Genomic DNA, 12,157 nt, shown 5'->3' with positions numbered 1-12,157 from the left:
GTTAATATCGATTGAGATATTCCAACTTTTATGAATTTTTCACCCATATGAGAGTTTACTGTATATTTGCAGGTCATGGGCAATAAGACATAAGTTTTTCCAATCAAACTAAACTGCATGCTAGGGTATTACACAAGTTTGCTCATGTTTCAATGATTCATGCTAGGATGCTAGCAGTTGTTAATATGACCCTTTGGAACCGTGTCTGCCATGTTATCTAACCCAATCACATTGGAAACTTCAAGTTCAAGTATCGAAACAGTAAACATTCTTCTATAATGTTTGTTTATTTATTCTTGAAGTACACTATGCACGTGTGCATCAAACATTTGTTAATGTATTGCTATCATCAATTCTTCAGGAGCAACACCCTAAAGGAGTGCTCACTGTAATGGGTGTACCGGGATTACTATTTATCATGTGAAGAGTCATTTGCAGGTTAAGATTCTCTTTGAGGAGAGAGACGGATAATAAATCATTGCCTGGTAACTAATGCTCTATTTCCCTTGTTGCTTGTGCAGAAGTATCGCCTTGCAAAGTACATACCAGAATCTCCTGCTGAAGGTAAAATACCCTTGTATGCTTCATTGACTTTCTAGCACACTTCACTTCTTGCGTTCCATCGTACTGAGAAATTTAACAAGCTTTGGTTGCTACAATTGGTAACTTGTGTAGGTTCCAAGGACGAAAAGAAAGATTCCAGTGATTCCCTCTCTAATACAGATTCTGGCGCCGTAAGTGATAGTTACCCAATTGTCTGCACATGTCTGTATCTTGTGGTGGCATAGGCTTGGCTTTTTATGCTGGTTGGTATCATGTTCATAAAGAATCTACATAGTTACAGAAATATTCACTTTTCTTATAGGGGTTCACAAATCAATGAAGCATTAAAGATGCAAATGGAGGTTCAGAAGCGGCTTCACGAACAACTCGAGGTTTGTCATGAGAACGTGAACTTTTTGACTTCATAATATTTATCTTTTCTAGAACTTAATTGGCCACACGAATCTGGTACTTTGGTGTAGCTGTTGGCTGGAGAATTGCCAACAGCCTGATATTGTCCCCTTTCTTAGTGAACCATTATTTGCCAGACTTATGGGTGGGTTCCTTGTAAATGGACCTTGTCCTCCATTACCTCTAATTAATGGTTATTAATTTTGTTCACACTATTTATTGGTAATTTGCCATTTATTAAATTTATTCGTCACAATCAACCTAAATTTATTTATTCCAAACTCTTTTGGATTACTTTGATTCATTACACGTTACCTTTTCAGGTTCAAAAGCAATTGCAGCTGAGAATCGAAGCCCAAGGGAAGTATTTGCAGATGATCATAGAGGAGCAGCAAAAGCTTGGTGGGTCACTTGAAGGTCCCGATGAGAGGAAGCTTTCACATTCACCACCAAACTTGGATGACTACCCTGACAACATGCAGCCTTCTCCCAAGAAACCAAGGATGGATGATCTTTCAATAGATTCGGTCCGGGTATTGCACAGCCAGGGTTTGAATCCCATTTGATCGGTCCGTGGGATCAAGAAGTCTCTGCGAAGAACATATGTGATCCTGCATTCAAAGTGGATGAGTTCAAAGTAAACCCTGGTTTGGACAAGTCATAAAGCAAAAAATCCTTCCTTAGCAAGGAAATTCTTATTAACCTCCACGAGTGACCGACCGCATGTGAATATATATTGTCTTAACAACAGAATGAGTGCTGCATGGACCTCTGGATCTGCCCCTGCCCCGTCAGGCACGCACTAAGTGTTGTTGTCATTGTAGTATTTCGTCATACAGCTCTTTGTAATTATGAGGATGTTCTGAAGTCTCCAGTTAGCATTTCCTTCTTTCGAAGGAATGAGCAACCCTGAGTTTAAAACTTGTAAAGGGAAACAGAACAGGCTCTTACACGCAATACCAAGGCCCTGAAGCTACATGTAGCTATCTGATAGAGTACATTTCTGTTCAGCTCTGTCCTGGAATCTGCTTAGCTTACATTGACCCATGTGCCGTTTATTTAGTATGGTTGCAGCAACATGCTTATCAAGCAATCAGTTTGATCACTGGACAATTCTGCGCTAACAAGGTTTGTTGTATTATTTGCCATATTGTGGAATATTCCTGTAATATGGATAGAGCACTGAACAATGTTCCATTCAATGAGAAAGAATACACTGTCTTTTTTATACTTTGAGAAGGTTCTCAAGTTAGGCATAGCACACTTTTAATGCTAGTGCTGCTCAGAGTCAGAGCTTGGTTGAAAAAGAATTAACCATGACTAGTAAAAGTGCTATAGCTGCGAACCAAGTTCCCTTACTGGCATTTTACGGCAGGTCAAAACATACTTCTCCTGCCTGACAAGGAAGTACCTTTTTCTTTACGGAAGCATTTTTTTTTTTAACATTTTGGTGGAGGCGGAAGGCTTTGGTACAGGCGTATTGTCATTAGAGCCTGATAGTAACTTGCAGCTGTGCCCTTCTGAAAGAAGGAAAACATTGGCAGCAAAGCATTTGCAAGCACCTTCTCTCCTTCGCAAAATGTTGAACTTAAAAATTAAGACAATGTGTTTGGATTTGGATTTGAATTGTGGCATATGACTCCTGGGAATGGGGACATCTGGAAATGTTGAATTCAACTCGAAGCCATGCTTGTTATGTGGGACGGGGAAATGAGACGAGTTTATGAATGACAATAGTGAAACTTTGCCAAAATCACCCATCAGTACAAAGATTAATTTCGAACTAAGGACATTTGATAAAATAGGTACCTGGCACGGGATTAGGTTGATGATGAAAATCACATGTCCTATCACCTAAGCCACCTCAACACGTAAATACCGGACATTTTCACGGACCCATCTTACATGTCACATGGTCCAAACACTACTTGGTAGGATCATGTTATATGAATGAAACACGTGGATTTCCATTGCTCTAACTATTCGGTCGATAAATAAGCGGTTAGCACCAATTAGAAATAGTATTAGAGATGGAATATGGTATGGAAGGATGAGAACTCTATCAACTAGCTGTACAGCATTCACAGGAACATGTCATTTTAAATGGTTCAATATGTCTTACACCAGCACACATAGCTTACATGGGTAAACTCTTGATCTATTTTGTTAAATGAATAACACCCATCACCAAAATAGGAACAAACCTGGTTAATATTAGTTTACACTAAATTAATTTTAATGAAATTTTGTATGTTTGCAATCCTAGAAATCAAACAACTCACTCAGCAAAATACTAAGGATTAGAATCCTCCAAAAAACACATTAAAGTTTGTCTGAACAAAAGAGGGCTTAGCGTTTTTCGTCATGGTTTAAAATAGCCGGCTATCTCATTTAGCCGCGACAATTATGAAGGCTATGAAAGGCTATAGCGGGCTACTCCATTTAGCGGTTTTTCAAAAATTTGGAATATTTTAGTCATATCTTACCAAAAAAAAAAAAAACTATGAATCAAACATAATTCCGTGATCCAATTTATTCAACTATACAAGGCAAACAAGTATTCAATTATTCAACTCACATGTTTTATACTCAAGTTGGTGATCAAAATACATCTCACTCCAACCCTCCCTCCGCCCAACCCTAGCCTACACCGCACCCCTCCTCCCAACCCTCCCGCCGCCGCCGCCGGCCGGCCGCGCCGCCGGGCAAAGATCTCGGGCGTGGCGGCGGCCTCCCCTCGTGGCGCGTCGGGAACGGCGGCCAATGGAGCCTCTCACGCGGCGGCGGCCCTTCCGCTCCCGGGGCGGCGGCGGCCGGGATGAGGATGTAGGGCGCGGCGGCCCTCCCGGGGTTCCGGCTCGGGGGCCGCGGCCTCCCGCCTCCCATCGGCGGCATGCCGGCGGTGGTGGCTGGTGGAGGCGGGCGCCTTTCCCTCCGCCTCTCGCCGGTGAGGGGTGATGATCTTGGGCTTCTCCCGCGGTACGAGGACGCCCGGCGCAGAGCCTTGGGTTCGACGGTGGAGGTGACCCTCTTCTTCGTCGGAGAGGATCGGTCTGCGGTTGGTGGTGGTGGATCTATTGATCTATCACCGCGTTCCGGCGGCGAGATGGAGGGGCTTGGAAGCCGGCGATGGCGTCGCCGGTGGAGGGTTGGAGTGGCCAGCCCAGGGTGGTCGCCGACGTGGGGGTCCGACCCTGAATAAAGGCGGTGGTCCTAGGGCCTCTCTTGCATGAAGAGGAGGACCTACCGGAGGCCTCGGACTCGTGATCCGGCCGGAGTGTTGAGTTCCGGAAGGTTCCGCCGGCGAATGTGACGTTGCTTTTGCCCGGAGTTTGCCGGATCGATGGTATTCCGGTCGTGCGCACCCATGCTTTTATTCCGACCGATTGGTTCTCGGAGGGAGCGGCGCGAGCTCTTTTTCCGTGTTGACATCAAGTGACTATGGATCCATGATGAAAGTCGGAAGAAGAGAATTTCATGAAGGCCGGAGGGGAGGACTAGCCAAGGGAGGTTCAAGTCTCCGCGCTCGTTGAGGGACTTGCTTGGTGTTTCGGGCTTCACGAGTAGCGGTATGAAAGTGGGGGCGTGATACGTCTCCGACGTATCGATAATTTCTTATGTTCCATGCCACATTATTGATGATATCTACATGTTTTATACACACTTATATGTCATATTTATGCATTTTCCGGCACTAACCTATTAACGAGATGCCGAAGAGCCGCTTGTCGTTTTCGTTGTTTTTGGTTTCAGAAATCCTAGTAAGGAAATATTCTCGGAATTGGACGAAATCAACGCCCAGGGTCCTATTTTTGCACGAAGCTTCCAGAAGACCGAGGGATAGACGAAGTGGGGCCACGAGGCGGCCACACACTAGGGCGGCGCGGCCCGGACCTGGGCCGCGCCGCCTGTTGTGTGGGGCCCTCGTGTGGCCCCTCCGACCTGCCCTTCCGCCTACGTATAGTCTTCGTCGCGAAACCCCCGCACCGAGAGCCACGATACGGAAACCTTACCGAGACGCCGCCGCCGCCAATCCCATCTCGGGGGATTCACGAGATCGCCTCCCGCACCCCGCCGGAGAGGGGAATCATCTCCCCGGAGGACTCTTCACCGCCATGGTCGCCTCCGGAGTGATGAGTGAGTAGTTTACCCCCGGACTATGGGTCCATAGCAGTAGCTAGATGGTCGTCCTCTCCTCATGTGCTTCATTGTCGGATCTTGTGAGCTGCCTAACATGATCAAGATCATCTATCCGTAATTCTATATGTTGTGTTTGTTCGGGATCCGATGGATAGAGAATACTATGTTATGTTGATTATCAATCTATTACCTATGTGTTGTTTATGATCTTGCATGCTCTCCGTTATTAGTAGAGGCTCGGCCAGGTTTTTACTCTTAACTCCAAGAGGGAGTATTTATGCTCGATAGTGGGTTCATGCCTTCATTAAATCGGACAAGTGATGTAAAGTTCTAAGGTTGTGGATGTGCTCGTTGCCACTAGGGATAAAACATTGATGCTATGCCCGAGGATGTAGTTATTGATTACATTACGCACCATACTTAATGCAATTGTCTCGTTGTTTGCAACTTAATACCGGAAGGGGTTCGGATGATAACCTCGAAGGTGGACTTTTTAGGCATAGATGCATGCGATGCGGTCTATGTACTTTGTCGTAATGCCCAATTAAATCTCACAATACTCATCATATCATGTATGTGCATGGTCATGCCCTCTCTATTTGTCAATTGCCCGACCGTAATTTGTTCACCCAACATGCTATTTATCTTATGGGAGAGACACCTCTAGTAAACCGTGGACCCCGGTCCATTCTTTTACACCGAATACAATCTACCGCAATACTTGTTCTACTCGTTTTCTCGCAAACAATCATCATCCACACTATACATCTAATCCTTTGTTACAGCAAGCCGGTGAGATTGACAACCTCAATGTTTCGTTGGGGCAAAGTACTTTGGTTGTGTTGTGCAGGTTCCACGTTGGCGCCGGAATCCCCGGTGTTGCGCCGCACTACATCCCGCCGCCATCAACCTTCGACGTACTTCTTGGCTCCTCCCGGTTCGATAAACCTTGGTTTCTTTCTGAGGGAAAACTTGCCGCTGTACGCATCACACCTTCCTCTTGGGGTTCCCAACGGACGCGTGCTGTACGCGCATCAAGCATTTTTTCTGGCGCCGTTGCCGGGGAGATCAAGACACGCTGAAAGGGGAGTCTCCACAATCCAATCTCTTTACTTTGTTTTTGTCTTGCTTTATTTTATTTACTTTCTTGTTTGCTGCATTATATCAAAACACAAAAAAATTAGTTGCTAGCTTTACTTTATTTACTGTCTTGCACTCTATATCAAAAACACAAAAAAATTAGTTACTTGCATTTACTTTATTTAGTTTGCTTTATTTACTACTGCTAAAATGGCCACTCCTGAAAATACTAAGTTGTGTGACTTCACAACCACAAATAATAGTGATTTCTTATGCACACCTATTGCTCCACCTGCTACTACAGACAGAATTCTTTGAAATTAAACCTCGCTTTACCGAATCTCGTTATGCGAGAGCAATTTTCCGGTGTTAGTTCCGATGATGCCGCTGCCCATCTCAATAATTTTGTTGAATTGTGTGAAATGCAAAAGTATAAAGATGTAGATGGTGAAATTATAAAATTAAAATTGTTTCCTTTCTCCTTAAGAGGAAGAGCTAAAGATTGGTTGCTATCTCTCGCCTAAGAATAGTATTGATTCATGGACTAAATGCAAGGATGCTTTTATTGGTAGATATTATCCCCCTGCTAAAATTATATCTTTGAGGAGTAGCATAATGAATTTTAAACAATTGGATAATGAGCATGTTGCACAAGCTTGGGAAAGAATGAAATCTTTGGTTAAAAATTGCCCAACCCATGGATCGACTACTTGGATGATCATCCAAACCTTTTATGCAGGATCGAACTTTTCTTCGCGGAACCTATTGGATTCAGCTGCTGGAGGTACCTTTATGTCCATCACTCTTGGTGAAGCAACAAAACTTCTTGATAATATGATGATTAATTACTCCGAATGGCACACGGAAAGAGCTCCACAAGGTAAGAAGGTAAATTCTCGTTGAAGAAACCTCCTCCTTGAGTGATAAGATTGATGCTATTATGTCTATGCTTGTGAATGATAGGACTAATGTTGATCCTAATAATGTTCCGTTAGCTTCATTGGTTGCTCAAGAAGAACATGTTGATGTAAACTTCATTAAAAATAATAATTTCAACAACAATGCTTATCGGAACAATTCTAGTAATAACTATAGGCCATATCCTTATAATAATGGTAACGGTTATGGTAATTCTTATGGGAATTCTTACAACAATAATAGGAATACACCCCCTGGACTTGAAGCTATGCTTAAAGAATTTATTAGTACACAAAATGCTTTTAACAAATCTGTTGAGGAAAAGCTCAATAAAATTGATATTCTCGCTTCTAAGGTTGATAGTCTTGCCTCTGATGTTGATCTTTTAAAATCGAAAGTTATGCCTAATAAGGATATTGAAAATAAAATTGTTACTACAGCAAATGCCATCCAAGTTAGAATTAATGAGAATATAAGATTGATGGCCGAATTGCATGCTAGGTGGGAAAGAGAAGAAAATGAAAAACTAGCTAAAGAGAATAATGTAGCTAAAGTTTGGACTATTACCATGATACGTCTCCGACGTATCGATAATTTCTTATGTTCTATGCCATATTATTGATGATACCTACATGTTTTATGCACACTTTATGTCATATTCGTGCATTTTCTGGAACTAACCTATTAACAAGATGCCGAAGTGCCAGTTCTCGTTTTCTCGTTTTTGGTTTCGTAAATCCTAGTAACGAAATATTCTCGGAATTGGACGAAACGAAAACCCAGGGGCCTATTTTTCCACGCGAGCTTCCGAAGACCGTAGAACACACGAAGTGGGGCCACGAGGTGGCCAAACCACATGGCGGCGCGGCCAAGGGGGGCCCGCGCCGCCCGTGGTGTGGGCCCCTCGTCCGGCCCCCGACTCGCCCTTCCGCCTACTTAAAGCCTCCGTCGCGAAACCCCCGATGCGAAAAACCACGATACGGAAAACCTCACCGAGACGCCGCCGCCGCCGATCCCATCTCGGGGGATTCTCGGAGATCTCCTCCGCACCCTGCCGGAGAGGGGATTCATCTCCCGGAGGACTCTACACCGCCATGGTCGCCTCCGGAGTGATGAGTGAGTAGTTCACCCCTGGACTATGGGTCCATAGCAGTAGCTAGATGGTTGTCTTCTCCTCATTGTGCTTCATTGTTGGATCTTGTGAGCTGCCTAACATGATCAAGATCATCTATCCGTAATTCTATATGTTGTGTTTGTCGGGATCCGATGGATAGAGAATACCATGTCATGTTAATTATCAAGTTATTACGTATGTGTTGTTTATGATCTTGCATGCTCTCCGTTTCTAGTAGAGGCTCTGGCCAAGTTTTTACTTTTAACTCCAAGAGGGAGTACTTATGCTCGATAGTGGGTTCATGCCTGCATTGACACCGGGGGAGTGACGAAACCCCTAAGGTTGTGTTGTGTCTGTTGCCACTAGGGATAAAACATTGGCGCTATGTCCGAGGATGTAGTTGTTGATTACATTACGCACCATACTTAATGCAATTGTCCGTTGTTAGCAACTTAATACCGGAGGGGGTTCGGATGATAACCTCGAATGTGGACTTTTTAGGCATAGATGCAGTTGGATGGCGGTCTATGTACTTTTTCGTAATGCCCAATTAAATCTCACTATACTTATCATGTCATGTATGTGCATTGTTATGCCCTCTCTATTTGTCAATTGCCCGACCGTAATTTGTTCACCCAACATGCTTTTATCTTATGGGAGAGACACCTCTAGTGAACTCGTGGACCCCGGTCCATTCTTTTAATACCGAAATACAAATCTGCCGCAATACTTGTTTTACTATTTTCTCTCGCAAACAATCATCTTCCACACAATACGGTTAATCCTTTGTTACAGCAAGTCAGGTGAGATTGACAACCTCACCTGTTTCGTTGGGGCAAAGTACTTTGGTTGTGTTGTGCAGGTTCCACGTTGGCGCCGGAATCTCTAGTGTTGCGCCGCACTACATCCCGCCGCCATCAACCTTCAACGTGCTTCTTGGCTCCTCCTGGTTCGATAAACCTTGGTTTCTTTCTGAGGGAAAACTTGCTGCTGTGCGCATCATACCTTCCTCTTGGGGTCGCCCAACGAACGTGTGAAATACACGCCATCAAGCTCTTTTTCCGGGCCGTTGCCGGGAGATCAAGACACGCTCGCAAGGGAGTCTCCACTTCTCAATCTCTTTACTTTGTTTTTGTCTTGCTTTATTTTATTTACTACTTTGTTTGCTGCATTATATCAAAACACAAAAAAATTAGTTGCTAGCTTTACTTTATTTACTCGTCTTGTTTGCTATATCAAAAACACAAAAAAATTAGTTTACTTGCATTTACTTTACTTAATTCATCATGTTTCCTTTTAATTTTACCACAAAGAACATACCGGTAGGACAAGGGTCTATAATTGGGAGGAACAATATAGAAGAATTTTTCACCCATGTTAGTACCGTTGAAAATTTTGAAGATAGACACTTGGTAGACCTTGCTCCCACTTATGAAATTGCTGCCGCCGCTTTAGTTCGCTTGTTGGAAACTAAATTTGTTAATCTCAATCCTATAATCCAACACATGTTTCTTACACTTGGTGATTTGGAAGAGGGGGAAAAGAAAGATTTTGTTTTAGAAACCCTTCTTAGAGAATTTGGTGGTCTAGCAAGAGAGGCTAGAAAGGTCTTCGCTAAATTTAATATGCTTGGTTCTCATACTAATTTTGTTAGTCTCCTTGAAAAAATGGATATGGATAGGATAAGGTACACTAATAATGCTAATGATGGTGGGGAGATCAAAGCACCAATACCATGTAAGCTCCTAGCAATACATGAAGCTCTAGAAAATAATTATGCTTGGCTTGTTCCTGAAAATTTGTTTGATGAGAATAGCAAGCCTAAGACTAATGAAAAGGGAGCCTCTGAAACTTACATAGATAATATACAATGCATGGTTCAGAAAACTCCAAACCCCGCTGTAGGTGCACCACCCTTCGATGTTACTTGAGAAACACTTTCTGCGCCTAGCTGAAAGGCGTTAAAGAAAAGCGCTTATGGGAGACAACCCATGTTTTTACTCCAGTATTTTTGTTTTATATTTGTGTCTTGGAAGTTGTTTACTACTGTAGCAACCTCTCCTTATCTTAGTTTTATGTTTTGTTGTGCCAAGTAAAGTCTTTGATAGAAAAGTAAGTACTAGATTTGGATTACTGCGCAGTTCCAGATTTCTTTGCTGTCACGAATCTGGGTCTATCTCCCTGTAGGTAGCTCAGAAAATTAAGCCAATTTATGAGCATGATCCTCAGATATGTACGCAACTTTCATTCAATTTGAGCATTTTCGTTTGAGCAAGTCTGGTGGCCTAATAAAATCCATCTTTACGGACTGTTCTGTTTTAACAGATTCTGTCTTTTATTTCGCATTGCCTCTTTTGCTATGTTGGATGAATTTCTTTGATCCACTAATGTCCAAGTAGCTTTATGCAATGTCCAGAAGTGTTAAGAATGATTGTGTCACCTCTGAACATGTGAATTTTTATTATGCACTAACCCTCTAATGAGTTGTTTCGAGTTTGGTGTGGAGGAAGTTTTCAAGGATCAAGAGAGGAGTATGATGCAATATGATCAAGGAGAGTGAAAGCTCTAAGCTTGGGGATGCCCCGGTGGTTCACCCCTGCATATATTAAGAAGACTCAAGCGTCTAAGCTTGGGGATGCCCAAGGCATCCCCTTCTTCATCGACAACATTATCGGGTTCCTCCCCCGAAACTATATTTTTATTCCGTCACATCTTATGCACTTTGCTTGGAGCGTCGGTTTGTTTTTGTTTTTGTTTTGTTTGAATAAAATGGATCCTAGCATTCACTTTATGGGAGAGAGACACGCTCCGCTGTAGCATATGGACAAATATGTCCTTAGGCTCTACTCATAGTATTCATGGCGAAGTTTCATCTTCGTTAAATTGTTATATGGTTGGAATTGGAAAATGATACATGTAGTAAATTGCTATAATGTCTTGGATAATTTGATACTTGGCAATTGTTGTGCTCATGTTTAAGCTCTTGCATCATATATTTTGCACCCATTAATGAAGAAATACTTAGAGCTTGCTAATTTGGTTTGCATATTTGGTTTCTCTAGAGTCTAGATAACATCTAGTATTGAGTTTTGAACAACAAGGAAGATGGTATGGAGTCTTATAATGTTTACCATATGTCTTTTATGTGAGTTTTGCTGTACCGTTCATCCTTGTGTTTGTTTCAAATAACCTTGCTAGCCTAAACCTTGTATCGAGAGGGAATACTTCTCATGCATCCAAAATACTTGAGCCAACCACTATGCCATTCGTGTCCACCATACCTACCTACTACATGGTATTTATCCGCCATTCCAAAGTAAATTGCTTGAGTGCTACCTTTAAAATTCCATCATTCACCTTTGCAATATATAGCTCATGGGACAAATAGCTTAAAAAATATTGTAGTATTGAATATGTACTTATGCACTTTATCTCTTATTAAGTTGCTTGTTGAGCGATAACCATGTTTCTGGGGACGCCATCAACTATTCTTTGTTGGATATCATGTGAGTTGCTATGCATGTCCGTCTTGTCTCGAAGTAAGAGAGATCTACCACCTTCATGGTTGGAGCATGCATATTGTTAGAGAAGAACTTTGGGCCGCTAACTAAAGCCATGATTCATGGTGGAAGTTTCAGCTTTGGACATATATCCTCAATCTCATATGAGAATAATAATTGTTGCCACATGCTTATGCATTAAAGAGGAGTCCATTATCTGTTGTCCATGTTGTCCCGGTATGGATGTCTAAGTTGAGAATAATCAAAAGCGAGAAATCCAAAATGCGAGCTTTCTCCTTAGACCTTTGTACAAGCGGCATGGAGGTACCCCATTGTGACACTTGGTCAAAACATGTGCATTGCAAAGATCCGGTAGTCCAAGTTAATTAGGACAAGGTGCGGGCACTATTAGTATACTATGCATGAGACTTGCAACTTGTAAGATATAATG

At 42.6% G+C, this 12,157-nt stretch overlaps 1 pseudogene; it reads left to right on the top strand.

The window, feature by feature from the left end:
* LOC124647980 overlaps nt 1-1,732 on the top strand; it is a 3,825-nt pseudogene extending 2,093 nt beyond the window's left edge.
* Nucleotides 1,733-12,157: the final 10,425 nt, after the last annotated feature.

The sequence above is a fragment of the Lolium rigidum genome, chromosome 4 (genome assembly GCF_022539505.1).
Source record: "Lolium rigidum isolate FL_2022 chromosome 4, APGP_CSIRO_Lrig_0.1, whole genome shotgun sequence".
Lineage (NCBI taxonomy): Eukaryota > Viridiplantae > Streptophyta > Magnoliopsida > Poales > Poaceae > Lolium > Lolium rigidum.
Note: the sequence above shows the minus strand (reverse complement) of the source record. Positions and strands in the feature narration are given on the sequence as shown.